We start from the raw sequence: 15,446 nt of genomic DNA, 5'->3' as shown, positions 1-15,446 counted from the left end.
CCCTGTTAGCTCCACCCTGATGGGTCACCACTTGTTCCCCCTGCACCTCTGACAAGTCTCATTGGAATGCTAGAATTCCGCATAGCTCAGTGTGAAAGGCATGGGGCCAGATCATCTCAAAGTTCCCTTCTAGGCCAAATGTTGCTTTGGGTGAGGCATGGGAGACAGAGAAATTGTAGGGAAGGTTTGGGGATTTGCACCGTGTTAGAATGATCTTTCCTCTAGCATTTTGTGTTCTCTTTTTGTCATCAACAGCCCTACAGCTCAGGGCTCTGTGGAGATCTATGGCAAGACAGAGCCAGTAAGGAGCACCACACCAGCAGCACCCCCAGGCCCACACCCACGACATTTCAGAAATTTTTTTGAGCTTTCACTTTTATACACACTGGAACTAAAATACAGGGAAAGAAGTCAAGGGAAAGTTTGGAGATAATCAGCCGGGACTCAAGTTTTACAAAGGGAAATTAAGCACCAGTACACTTGCTATATTTAGGATCTGTATTAGTCCATTTTCACACTGCTGATAAAGACATACCTGAGACTGGACAATTTACAAAATAAAGAGGTTTATTGGACTTACAGTTTCACGTGGCTGGGGAGGCCTCACAATCATGGCAGAAGGTGAAAGGCATGTCTCACATGGCAGCAGACAAGAGAAGGGAGCTTGTACAGGGAAATTCCCGTTTTTTAAAGCCATAAAATCTTGTGAAACTTATTCACTATCATGTGAACAGCATGGGAGACCACCCCCATTATTCAACTACCTCCCACCAGGTTCCTCCCACAACATGTGAGAATTCAAGTTGAGAATTAGGTGGGGACACAACCAAACCATATCAGGATCTATCATCTCTTTATCATCCACAGCACCACCACCATCACCAATGACAACAAATCCAGCACAGGTCTAAGTTATCATCCACTGGGATAATAACAACAGGCAGCACTGACTATACTCTTATTATTGGTTATTATGAGGATGTTACATTTATAACTGCCCTAGAGCAAGGCACCATTATTGTCACTTTTAAAAATGAGAAAACTGAGCTACATACAGGAGACTAGTGACTTTCTCAAGCCCCAGAGTTTGCAAGTAATAGAGCAGTGATTTGAACTTATGCAGTCTAACTCTGAAGTCTGTGCTGTTAACACTGTCGTCACCCAGGGAAGCAGGCTGACGTGAGGAGAGAACTGAGCTGTAGGAGGGCTCACACAAACTGTGCAGTCAGCAAAGTTGCTTTTCAACAGCAAAAAGCTCCTAGTTATGGGCCCGTTTGCATCCATGCTCCTCTCTGCATCAGCCCGCCTCAAACACGTAAATTCACTCCCCAAGCACCTGGTTATTATCTTGCTTCTTCTCTACTTAAAGTATTCAGAAAATATTTAGATTTTCTTTCCACCCAGATGTAAATAACTGATAATAGGTTAATCTGCTTCTTCCTCCCAGGGAGAGACATATTTTTCACCAGAAACCAAAGCCTTGAACTGTAGAGATAAAGCTCCACTTGTAAAATTTCAATGTCAGCATAGAATAAGGATTATGAACTTTTGAAATCATCAGAGTCTTCCTAGTGCCCCTGAAGTCTATTAGGTGGTTTTTAATTCATTAGGAAAAAACTATCCAGATGGAGAAATGGATATAATCTCTACTCCAGATACTATTCAATGGAAAAAATACTCAGAAAGCTTTGGCCTTGAATTTGTGGAGGCAGGGGAGGGGGTTGTGGGACAATTAGGAGGTTGAAATCACTCACTGACCCTATCTGAAACTCTATATTCTATACTGCCACCCTTGGACCACCCTTGGGTTAACATTTCCTCTGAACATTCTAGCTCCCTTAGGTTATTTATTTACTTACATTTGATATTTTCTTTTACAGAGCAGAGAAAATGGAAGGAAAACAATATTCCTATCCCTAAAAACACTCACTGTGGTTCCCTAGGAGGAAACAGTAGAGCTCCAGGAGACAAAAATCCAGCTCTCAATTCCCTCCTGCCTGCCTGGAGAAATCACTCAGCACCCGTAATGAGAGGATGCAGTGGCTAATTTTGTACCATAAATCACAAGGTTAATACTATGACTAAAAAGTGATACCATCAGCTCCTTTCCTTCAAGGCTGTTAGATCTTAGTCAATTACTTATGAACAAAGATTTAAAGACTTCAGAAGCCCCTCTGCCAACAAAAGATGTTTTTACTGTTAGCTTTCTTTCCCCTTGAAAAGATTCTTGAACTCCTCTGGAAGGGGCTCCAGTGTGTTCTCAGCATTTATAGGAAGAGGTTTGCAAGGGAGCAGCAATTAACAATGCCAGGCTAATAAAAATCCTGGAGTCTTAGTATCTTCTGAATGATACTGCCAACATTCCTAGGGTAGCCTAATACGAGAGGAGAAAACACACAGAGATGGGGGAAAATATACCTTGTTTCCGACATATTTCTCAAGCTGTTTAAATATGAAACAAAATCCTACCAGGCTACAAGTTTCCAGCTGTTATGATATCATAAGATAAATTTACAGCTAGAGAAACAGCATGTTTGCTTTTATAAAGTATGGAAATATAAATGTTCCAAGTGTTAAAACTGTCCAAACAAATTAATTCAAGTAAAAATAGTTGTCTCGGATCTGGTTCTCTCACATTTGCTTTCTTTTTATAGAGCTCACCAGCACACTTCTCTCAACGCAGAGAGGAGAGGAAGTGCAATTCCATCTCGGCAGGCGCCTTTTCTGCATTTGGAAACCCAAGGAGCCCTACAGCAGGGAAGCTGGGTGGCCCCTGCCCAGGCCCCCATGGCTGATCTATTAATTAAAATCTTAATTTAGCCTCTTTGCAACAGAAGAAAGACACTGTGAAAGGGGGCTGAGGCTAAAAATCTTACGATGTGCTCCCATTTGGGGATGTTCATTGTAGCTACAATGAAAAAAGAGTTTCTTTCCTCAGTGACTTTGAAAAGAATAGAGTGGTGATTAACAGCAATTTTTTTTTAATGAAACGCAACCCGTCATCCCTGTCATCTTCTGGCCATCCTCGCTTGTACGCGCCTCCCTGACAAGAGAAATAATAATCGTCATACATCACTGCTCTCCACGTCCAATCATCTAAATCTTCCCTCGCTGCAGCCTCTGAGACTCAATTACTTTATTGACATGCAGTCTTCATAAGGGGAGAAATATTGTGCATGTAAGGTCACTTGGTTATGAAGACATATTATCATATTATCTGCATGAGGGTTGCAGGGCTAAGACCTGACAGAGCTAATTATAATGGTACATGATAGAAAGCTCAGTACACATTATTCGCATGGCTGCACTAAAGGTGAGGTAAGTCCATGACATCATGAGTTTTTGAGAAAATAATGCAACATTGTCTTGGCGGCTGTAACTTTTTTGTGTGTGTTAATTCTCCAACATTTTTACTTTGGGGTTTTTCATACATGATGAAATAACAAGTTAAGGGATTCCTCCTATCTTGAAAAAGGCAGTGGCATGCCAGCGTGGGGAGTGTGTGTGTGTGTGTGTGTGTGTGTATGTGTGTGTATAATTGGCAGGGTTATTTCCTCATCTAACATCAAGGTTTCAGTCCGCTTCCCAGCAACTGAAATGACAATGACTCAAAGGAGAAAGGCAAATGGATACAAATTGGTCAATATGATAACAGAGTAAAACTTCTTTACCTCACCCTCAATTAACGCCTTCTCAAATCCTTCCCCTTTCTTTCTCTTGCTTTGCCTGGCAGAGCCTTAAGTTGCTGGGATTTAGCGGTCCTGAATAGGGTTTCTTTGTTCAGATATCCAGTTATTTGAGCTTTTGCCAGTAGCCACGTGCTAGAAGTTCCATGCCTTACTAAGATGCACAGCTAGTGAGTCATTCTCTTTTTTGCATCCTCAGCCGGTTTACCCTCCTCATTCACCCCCACTGTATCTCATAGGGAGAGGCCAAGATGCTGAGCTCCAGTGGCAATCTCACAAGAAAGGAGTATCCAAGAAAAAAGTCTAGGCCAAGTCTCTGTATTTTCTGGTCTTGGCACAGTTAATGTGGGGCCTGGAAGGAAAACTGGGTCGATGGATCTATGATGGGTCTACAGCTCATGAAGTTAAAAGATGAAATTAACTTCATCATGAAGTTAAAAGATGAAATTAACTTCATCATGAAGTTAAAAGATGAAATTAACTTCATCATGAAGTTAAAAGATGAAATTAACTTCATCATGAAGTTAAAACCATGTCAATCTCCACAGATGGGCCTGAGCCAGCATCAAGGATGAAGGTCTGGACACCTAGTCTACTTAAGAGGGGTTTATGAGCTTTCAAAAACAAGTAAAGGAACCATTCAAAATACCACTACAATCCAAGACAGGCTGGCTCCTCCTAGATATGCTCTCTCTCTCTCAATGAAGAACTAATTCAATAAAGTAGAAGAAAGCACTAAAGACTTCTAAACTCCAGAAACTGATTTAGTCTTATAGCATGAGTGTTTTGGCTCAGCCACAAGAAGTAGTGAGCGTAATAAGAAATTAAGGTTGTCCAAAGCCTGGCAGAGACACAACAAAAAAAAAAGAGAATTTTAGACCAATATCCCTGATGAGCATCGATGCAAAAATCCTCAATAAAATACTGGCAAACCGAATCCAGGAGCACATCAAAAAGCTTATCCACCATGATCAAGTGGGCTTCATCCCTGGGATGCAAGGCTGGTTCAACATATGCAAATCAATAAACATAATCCAGCATATAAACAGAACCAAAGACAAACACCGCATGATTATCTCAATAGATGCAGAAAAGGCCTTTGACAAAACTCAACAGCCCTTCATACTAAAAACTCTCAATAAATTAGGTATTGATGGGACGTATCTCAAAATAATAAGAGCTATTTATGACAAACCCACAGCCGATATCATACTGAATGGGCAAAAACTGGAAGCATTCCCTTTGAAAACTGGCACAAGACAGGGATGCCCTCTCTCACCACTCCTATTCAACATAGTGTTGGAGGTTCTGGCTGGGGCAATCAGGCAGGAGAAGGAAATAAAGGGCATTCAATTAGGAAAAGAGGAAGTCAGATTGTCCCTGTTTGCAGATGACATGACTGTATATCTAGAAAACCCCATCGTCTCAGCCCAAAATCTCATTAAGCTGATAAGCAACTTCAGCAAAGTCTCAGGATACAAAATCAATGTGCAAAAATCACAAGCATTCTTATACACCAGTAACAGACAAACAGAGAGCCAAATCATGAGTGAACTCCCATTCACAATTGCTTCAAAGAGAATAAAATACCTAGGAATCCACTTACAAGGGATGTGAAGGACCTCTTCAAGGAGAACTACAAACCACTGCTCAAGGAAATAAAAGAGGATACAAACAAATGGAAGAATATTCCATGCTCATGGATAGGAAGAATCAATATTGTGAAAATGGCCATACTGTCCAAGGTAATTTATAGATTCAATGCCATCCCCATCAAGCTACCAATGACTTTCTTCACAGAATTGGAAAAAACTACTTTAAAGTTCATATGGAACCAAAAAAGAGCCCGCATCACCAAGGCAATCCTAAGCCAAAAAGAACAAAGCAGGAGGCATCATGCTACCTGACTTCAAACTATACTACAAGGCTACAGTAACCAAAACAGCATGGTACTGGTACCAAAACAGAGACACAGACCAATGGAACAGAACACAGCCCTCAGAAATAATACCACACATCTACAACTCTCTGATCTTTGACAAACCTGACAAAAACAAGAAATGGGGAAAGGATTCCCTATTCAACAAATGGTGCTGGGAAAACTGGCTAGCCATATGTAGAAAGCTGAAACTGGATCCCTTCCTTACACCTTATGCAAAAATTAATTCCAGATGGATTAAAGACATAAATGTTTGACCTAAAACCATAAAAACCCTAGAAGAAAACCTAGGTAATACCATTCAGGACATAGGCATGGGCAAGGACTTCATGTCTAAAACACCAAAAGCAATGGCAACAAAAGCCAAAATTGACAAATGGGATCTAATTAAACTCAACAGCTTCTGCACAGCAAAAGAAACTACCATCAGAGTGAACAGGCAACCTACAGAATGGGAGAAAATTTTTGCAATCTACTCATCTGACAAAGGGCTAATATCCAGAATCTACAAAGAGCTCCAACAAATTTACAAGAAAAAAACAAACAACCCCATCAAAAAGTGGGTGAAGGATATGAACAGACACTTCTCAAAAGGAGATATTTATGCAGCCAACAGACACATGAAAAAATGCTCATCATCACTGGCCATCAGAGAAATGCAAATCAACCACAATGAGATATCATCTCACACCAGTTAGAATGGCGATCATTAAAAAGTCAGGAAACAACAGGTGCTGGAGAGGATGTGGAGAAATAGGAACACTTTAAACTGTTGATGGGACTGTAAACTAGTTCAACCATTGTGGAAGTCAGTGTGGTGATTCCTCAGGGATCTAGAACTAGAAATACCATTTGACCCAGCCATCCCATTACTGGCTATATACTCAAAGGAATATAAATCATGCTGCTATAAAGACACATGCACACGTATGTTTATTTGCGGCACTACTCACAATAGCAAAGACTTGGAACCAACCCAAATGTCCAACAATGATAGACTGGATTAAGAAAACGTGGCACATATACACCATGGAATACTATGCAGCCATAAAATTGATGAGTTCATGTCCTTTGTAGGGACATGGATGAAGCTGGAAACCATCATTCTCAGCAAAATATCACAAGGACAGAAAACCAAACACCGCATGTTCTCACTCATAGGTGGGAACTGAACAATGAGAACACTTGGACACAGGAAGGGGAACATCACACACCGGCGCCTGTTGTGGGGTGGAGGGAGCGGGGAGGGATAGCATTAGGAGATATACCTAATGTAAATGACAAGTTAATGGGTGCAGCACACCAACATGACACATGTATACATATGTAACAAACTTGCACATTGTGCACATGTACCCTAGAACTTAAAGTATAATAAAAAATATATATAAAATAAATAAATAAAATAATAATTATTATTAGTAAGTTATAGCTTTTGCATGCCAAGTACTGCCTACAAATAACCTTTCTTCCTTATAATCCTTCAAGGTAGATTTTATCTCCATTTTAAAAGTGAAGAAATTGAGACGCAGAGGTTAAGCAACTTGGCCAAGTTCACACAATCAATAAATGACTGAGTTGGGATTTGAACTTGAGTCTGTCTCATGACAATGGTTAAAAAAGAAAAAAAAAAGAAAAAAGATTAAGGTTGTCTAAATTCTCTCTTATTTAATACTCTAGGAACTCAAACATCTGAACTCCTTATACTAATGGCTCAAAAATAATGGTGACATTGGTAATAAAGCCACAAACAGATCTAGACCTTTTTTTCTGAGTTGGAAATTAAAATGTACATAATGTGATACTGACATTAAGTAAATTTGATGGCGATCTGTTATAGTGGAAATGGTAACTCTTTAGACACCAAAATTTTGGATTGGCTATTTTGGATTGTTGAGTTCACTGCATTGCATCTCCACATTCCAGCATCTCAAATACAACAACTGAGATGCAATGCAATGGGGAGGTTCACAAAATGCCCATTTCTAAAAGCTGAGATGCTAATGGGGAGAAAAGTGTATGGTCAATAGAAAGAGAGATGGGTTAAGGTCTAGAAGATTAAAACTCGACTCCTGACTCAACCACCCATCATAAACTTGCTGGCGCTTTTTAGTCAAGGCACAATCTCTCTGTACAGGTTGGAGAAATAACTTGGGAAAGACAGTAAGGTGCCGTGAAAAGACTACTGTTTTGCCTAATCAACAAACTGGGTTGAAAATCTCTCTACATCACTTACTGGCTTTATGATCCTGAGCACATTCTCTGCCTTCTGAGCTGCAATTGCCATTTTATTAAATGGGTAATGATATCACCCACTTCGAAGGATTAGCATATGAATTAAATAAGAAATGAAAGTGAAGATATTTTTGCAAACAAAATACACTTGATGAATGGCAGTTATTGTTACTGTTGTGGTCCTACCTGTTTTTGTTTTTGTTTTTGTTTTTTGAGATGGAGTCTTGCTCTGTGGCCCAGGCTGGAGTGCAGTGGCATGATCTTGGCTCACTGCAAGCTCAGCCTCCCAGGTTCACGCAATTCTCCTGCCTCAGCCTCCCAAGTAGCTGGGACTACAGGTGCCCGCCACCACGCCTGACTAATTTTTTTGTATTTTTAGTAGAGACAGGGTTTCACCATGTTTGTCAGGATGGTCTCAATCTCCTGACCTCATGGTCCTACCTGTTTTAAACTGTTATGCAGGTCAATCATGTAATTAAACATCGACTGTAAAGGGAAAATCCCAGTACTAAGTAAGGTGTGATTGTTATTCATGAGGGTCACTAGATCAGACTCTCAAATATGAGCACTTAGATCCTTAATGTCAAAAATCACTTTTATCAGACAATTGTTCAATATCCACAGCCATTGATATTGTCTCAGAAAACAGAAAGGAAAGTTTTGATGGCAGAAAGTAATGGAATGGAAGGGTAAGTCCCTTAAGACCAGAACACAACTCCATATAGAAGGTGAACCAGAACTTGGGATCACAAAGGAGCCCCTCTGGCCCTCTAGGAATCAGAGCATACTCTGTGATATTTTCCCTCGCAGCCTAGAAGTCATGAGACCCCCAGGTCTAGTAACCATGGACACATCCCCTCACCCCTTGGGGCCTCATATTCTGTATCTGAGAAGGTGATTCCTAGTCATTGGTTTTCTATAACAAACACCTCCTCAGTTGATTAGGGTCCACCGTTTAACAAAAATAGACACATGGGCAATGGGAAAACTCATTCTAGCTGAGTTAGGGCATCAGATTTTGATCGAAGTCAAAAGGGGACTAGAATTTATTACCAAACAGCAGCAATAGCAGCAGCTAAGTTTGAAACAGTGCCATTCCCTTTAGAACAAAATTTATTAATTTTTAATTATTTTATTTCAAACTCTTGTGAAATCTGAAAAATCATTCAATTAATCAATAATCACATGAATGACTTCATATAACCCAGCCAACAACCTTATGAAAGGGTATGATTGCTATGCCCATTTTGTCAGAGAAGAAATCAAGGCTAAGGTCAGTTAAATGAATTTATGTCTAGGTCAAACAACTAATAAGCAGCTTTATTTTATTTTATTTTATTACTATTTTTGAGACAGAGTCTCACTCTGTTGCCTAGGCTGGAGTGTAGAGGCACAATCATGGCTCACTGCAGCCTCGATCTCCTGGGCTGAAGCGATCCTCCCACCTCAGCCTCACAAGTAGCTGGGACTGAGGTGTGCACCATCACACTCGGCTAATTTTTACATTTTTTGTAGAGGCAGGGTTTTGCCATGTTACTCAGTCTGGCTTCAAACTCCTGGACTCAAGCGATCTGCCTGCGTCAGCCTCCCAAAGTGCTGGGATTACAGGCATGTGTCACTACGCCTGGCCTCAATTTTGTTTTTTAAATACACTCATCTTTGTGGAGTTTTTTGTCCTTGCTATAAAAGAGGACATTTACGTCTTTTGCATCTTGACCATTATTAGATAAAACAGGATATAACTTTCTCAAAGGGTTTTGTTGGTTTGCCCACTTGTGGGCAGGATTGAGTTGTACGGTTAGCTTCTTCAGTTCATTGCAGAGATTCAGGGATGCAAGTTCTTTTTTTATGAGGAAGTAAATTCCTATAAATGCATTGGAAAGAACAAAAACTTCAGATGGAGAGGGGAGATTCAAAGGCAAAGTTGGCTGTATGTGTAGGGGTAGATGCCCCAGGGGTATTACTGAGACCCAAGCAAACAACAGCAAACTTTTCACTTCTATTCTTCCAAAATAGTTATTTCCATCAAAGGCTGTAGGCCTTCAAAACAGCTCTATTAATAAAATGCAGTTATCCATGAGGAAGAGCTTCCCCTTAAGAATTAATACTTTCTTATCAAGATTTCTTTGACAACTGACCCTAGAATGAGACATGAAATAGGGGCCTGAGTAGAAAGAGGCTTAGCTTTCTTATGTCTTATGATTAGACAGACTGAGGAGAGCATGGCGGGGCTGGGTTTCTGTCTTTGTAATGTGGATGATTTAGCCTCAAATTCAAGATCTGTAAAGTGTGAATAAAATAATTTGATGAGAGTGAGAGTGAAGTAGATAGACTAGCTGGCTGAATACCAATGCTCCCACTGAGAAAAACTAAAAATGCTGAGCTAAATATGTGTAGAAAATCTTACATCAGGGCCTCAGTGAGTTACTAAGGCAGTGACGACCTGAGAGGATAAGATATGGGGAGAGTGAGCGTGTGGAGACCTGAGTCCCACATTCAGTGCTACTGTCTCTCATGAAGCAATTTTCAATTCTCAACCTGCAATGAAGAGGCTGAGTAGCTGAACCAAACTTCACAGTCTTATAAGTCTTGGTGGACAAAATTAGATTGAAGATATGCCAAGGAGAAGGGGTCCAGGTAGACATCCCAGACTTTCAGCGGGGACCCTGAAAAACTACATCACAGGTGGAAGGGCAACTGGAAATAGATCTGTCCTCACCAAGTCTGCAGCCCAGTTTCCCATGGAATAAATCCTTAACTGGACTAAGGCGATCTTCCCCCACCAGACCTTCCTCCCAGAAACAAAATATGTCTTCTCTGAAGGAAAATAACATTATTCAGAGCCTCAAGTTTTTTCCTATAATTTTTGTACTCAGTGTCAAGTATGAAATATCATGTGGCATATGAAGAGAGAAAACCAAATGCCCAAAGATCCAAACCATCAATCAATAAGAGATAACAAGCTACAAAAGAAATGGATATTGGAGTTATTAGCCATGGACTGGAACATATCAATCACATATATTCTAAAGATGCAAAACAGCAAATGAAGGAATTTAGCAAAGAAATGACAACTATACAACAGAGTCAAATGAAAATTCAAGGCTGAAACATACAATAGCTTAAACTAATAATTTAATTGGTGTATTTAACAAATGAGACAATTGAGACTGTTAGAAAAAGGGCGGCTGTGTCACAAGGAAGCTATATTAAATGTTAGTTAAGATGTCACTATATTAATTGTTAAATAGTCTATATATCACCATTAAAAGGAAGGTTTTCATAATGGATTTCAAAGTAATATACTGCTTACAAGAAACATATTTTAAATAAAAGCCTTCAGAGAATTTGAGAGTAGAGAAGTGAAAAGAAACTACACAAAGCAAATACTAGCCATAAGAGAAAGTGTATGTTTACAAATACCAAATAAACTAAACTTTAAGACAAAGACCATAACTAAAAATAAAGGGAAAATATTTCATAATGACGAAAGAGTTGGTTGTTCAGGAAGATGTAAAAATTCTAAATTTATAAGTTCAAAAACACATGAAACAAAAATCAACAGAACTATAGGGGACAAAAAGGAGAATTTCACAATCATAGTGGGAGGTTTTAGCATACTTCTCTCAGTAAGTAAAAGAAGCAGATAACAAAAAGGAATTAAATAAAAGATTTGAACAATATAATTAACAATCTTCAAACTTGATCATACGCACATGTATATACACACACGCAAATGAAGAATACTGCACATGAGGACTAAAGACATTGCACAACAGAGAACATTCACCCAAATTAAACATATTCCAGGCTATAAAGCAAGTATCAGAAAATTTGAAAAGGCAGAAATTGTGCCAAGTATATTCTCTGACCGGAATGGAATTACCTGTAAATTATTAACAAAAGATAACTAAGAAACACTTAAGTGCTGGGAAATTAAGCTACATACTTCTAAATATCTCAACAGTCAAAAAAATCAGCATAGAAATTAGAAAAGATCTTGAATTGAATGACTATGAAACTATGTCATAAAAAAAATGTAGGATACAGCTAAAGCCACGCTTAGAGACATATATATCAATAAATGCATATATTAGAAAAGAAGAAAGCCTAACATCAGTGATCTAATTATTCATCCTAAGAAATTAAGGAACAGAAAATAAAACCAACAAACTGGAATGAAGGAAACAGTAAAAAGAGAAAATAAATGAAATTAATAAATGTACATTAAAACAGCCAACAAAGCCAAAACTTTTTTAAGACTTATAAAATTATAATTTCTGGGATGGGGGTAGGAATGAGACTGCTCAAGAGTAAAATAGAAAAGGTACCAAATTACAATATCAGAAAAGAAATGGGGAGTATCAATATAGTACCTGAAAAATAGATAAAAGGATACTAGGAACAATTTTATGCAAATAAATTTGACATTTAAATCAATTTTTAAAAATCTTTTAAAAATACAACAAAACAGGTATAATAAAGAATAGAATAGTCATATATCTTAAAGAAATTAAATCTGTAATTAAATGCCTTACCACAAAGAAAACTCCAGGCCTAGACAGTTTAGCCATGAATTTTTCCAAATACATAAGAAAGAAACAACACCAATATTAAATGAACTCTTCCAAAGAATAGAAAAAACAAGAAAATTCCTCAACTTCTTTTATGAGGGTAGTAAAATTTTATACTGACATTTAATAAGAGCATTACCAGAAAGAAAAATTCTAGGACAATCTTTGTCATAAACACAGATTCAAAATCCATAAACAAAATATTAACAGTTCAATTTTGTGTTCATATATGTGGCAATGTGTATTCACATAACACAATAAAGTTGGGTAAATTTCAGGAATGCAAGTTGCTTTAATGTTTAAAAGACTGGGAGAAAATATTTCCAAACAATAGATAAGAATGTTATCGAAAATATACAAAACACTTAAAACTCAATAATAACCAAATGAACAACCCAATTTTAAAAATGGATAAAAGACCTGAACAGACACTTTATCAAATAAGATATACAGGTGGAAAATAAGTAAGGAATGCTCAATAACTGCTGGTGGGAATGCAAAATGGTACAGCCATTATGGAAAATAATCTGGCAGTTTCTTACAAGAGATACTCTTTCCATACCATCCAGCAACCACACTCCCTGGTATTCACCCAATGAATTGAAAACTTACATCCACACAGAAACCTGCACACAGATGTTTACAGCAGATTTATAAACAATTGTCAAAATTGAAGTAGGTGAATGGATAAATATATTGTGGTACATCCAGACAATGAATGTTATTCAGCACTAAAAGGAAACATGCTATCAAGTGATAAAATGACATGGAGGAAACTTAAATGCATATTACTAACTGAAAAAAAGCTAATTTGAAAAGGATACATGCTGTATGATTCCATTTATATTACATTATGGAAAAGGAAAAACTATGGAGACAATAAAAAGATCAGTGGTTACCAAGGAATAGTTAGGAAGGAGGGATAGAATAGGTGAAGCAAAAAAGATTTTCAGGGCAGTGAAACTATTCTGTATGATGCTATAATAGTGGAAACATGTAATTTCATATCTATGAAAACCCATAGAATATACACCACTAAGAGTGAACCCTGATGTCAACCATGGACTTTGGGTGATAATAATGTGTTAATGTATATTAATCAATTGTAACAAATGTACCACTTTGGTGTGAGATGCTGATCATGTGAAAGGCTGTCCAAGTGTCAAGGCACGGAGTATCTGGGAAGTTTCTCTATTTTCTGTCCAAATTTGCTTTGAACCTGAAACTTCTTCCTAAAATAAAGTCTATTTTAAAAAATGATCAATGTAATTCATCACATTAATATAATAAAGGAGAAAAGCAAATGATCACCTCTACAGAGGCACAAAATATTTAATATTTGACAAAATTTAACAACCATTGATGTTGAAAACTCATAACAAAAGAAAAGATGACTTTTCTAATTGATAAAGCATAATGATAAAAGTTCTATAGCACTCATTAGACATAATAAAATTAAAAGCTGAGATTGAAAATGAGACAAGGGTATCTTTCAAGACCATTTATGTTCAATATTGTACTAGAGGTCATAGCCAATTCTATAAGATAAGAAATGAAATAAAAGGAATAGGTATAAAGAAAAAAATTATTACAGGGAGATTTGTGTACAGAAAAACAAAAAAACTCTAGAAACTCTTAGAATAAATAAGTGAATTTAGCAAGGTTTCTGGCTTCAAAATAAACATATGAGAATTATTTCAATCTTTATATACTAGCATCAAAAAATAAGTAAATCATATTACCATACTATTTTGAAAAATCATATACATAGAAATATAATGAAATATGTACAAGACCGCCACACACATGCATGCACACACACACACACACACACACACACACAAGAAAAACTAAAAATTATTATTGAGTTAACTAAAGAAGACCTAAATAAGTGGAAGAATATTCCCATGGTCATGAATTAGAAGATGTCACATTGCAAACATATCAATCCTTCACAAATTGGCCTATAAATTCAAAATAATCCCAATCAAAATATCATCTTTTTTCATTGTTGTTGTTATTATTAGGACACATATGATTCCAAAACTTGTATGGAGATTCAAAGAGCCAAGGATAGCCAATATAGTTTTGATACATGACTAGATATTAGACATTATTATAAAACTGTAGTCATTGACAGATAAGGGCATTGACCCAGAAGAGACAAGAATACTAATGGGACAGAATAGAGAGTCCAAGACAACTTCACATATATGAAGACAATTGATTTATGAAAAAAGCAGTGAGGAATGTCAGGTCTTTTCAGATATCCTCATGAAAAAATAATTATTGACCCCCTTACTACACACCATATAAAAATGTTAGGTGTACTGTAGTTCTAAATGTGAATGTAAAATACAACACTTCTAAAGGATAACACAGGATAATACCTTCATGACCTTTGAGGAGACAAATGTTGCTTAGACAGGACTTCAAAAATACTAACCATAAAGAAAAAGACTAATACATTGAACTCCAATATTTTGGAATACTATTTAACATTGAACAACAACAACAAAAATCCCCAAATATACATACTTCACTCTTCCATTTATAGAAAATTTAAAAGCAATCAAAACTAATCCATAGAATACAATGTCTGAATGTTGGCTACCTTTATGGAGGAAGAAGTAGTGCCTAGGGTGCGATATGAGAGAGTTTGTAGGGGGCAGGGGCCATTGCCAGTATTTTTTTTTTTGTCTGGGTGGTGATAGCTCATGATAATTCATAAAGTTGTATACTATGATTTGTGCATATTGTATAGATATGTCATAGTTCACTTTAAAAGTTTATTTTAAAATAAGTTGGCAATTACCAAGTGAATGCAAAGGCTGTAGCACAATATAAGAACTCTTTCCATTTTCATTGGAAGATTAAGGAGCACTTGAAAGACATGCTAATAAAACAGATATAAAAGATAAATTTCAGCATATTGCCTTGTGCTGATCAGAAAGAATGATCTAGAGAGGAATCAGTTTAAAAATATATATCAACAGATGTGACCCAGGCTGT

General features: G+C 37.4%; 1 protein-coding gene across 3 annotated transcripts in view; it reads right to left on the bottom strand.

Annotated features, from left to right (window-relative positions):
• Positions 1 to 15,446, bottom strand: part of LRMDA (leucine rich melanocyte differentiation associated) — a 1,137,585-nt gene that overhangs the window by 127,050 nt on the left and 995,089 nt on the right. The gene's annotated exons all lie outside the window — the stretch shown is intronic.

The sequence above is a fragment of the Pan paniscus genome, chromosome 8 (genome assembly GCF_029289425.2).
Source record: "Pan paniscus chromosome 8, NHGRI_mPanPan1-v2.0_pri, whole genome shotgun sequence".
Lineage (NCBI taxonomy): Eukaryota > Metazoa > Chordata > Mammalia > Primates > Hominidae > Pan > Pan paniscus.
Note: the sequence above shows the minus strand (reverse complement) of the source record. Positions and strands in the feature narration are given on the sequence as shown.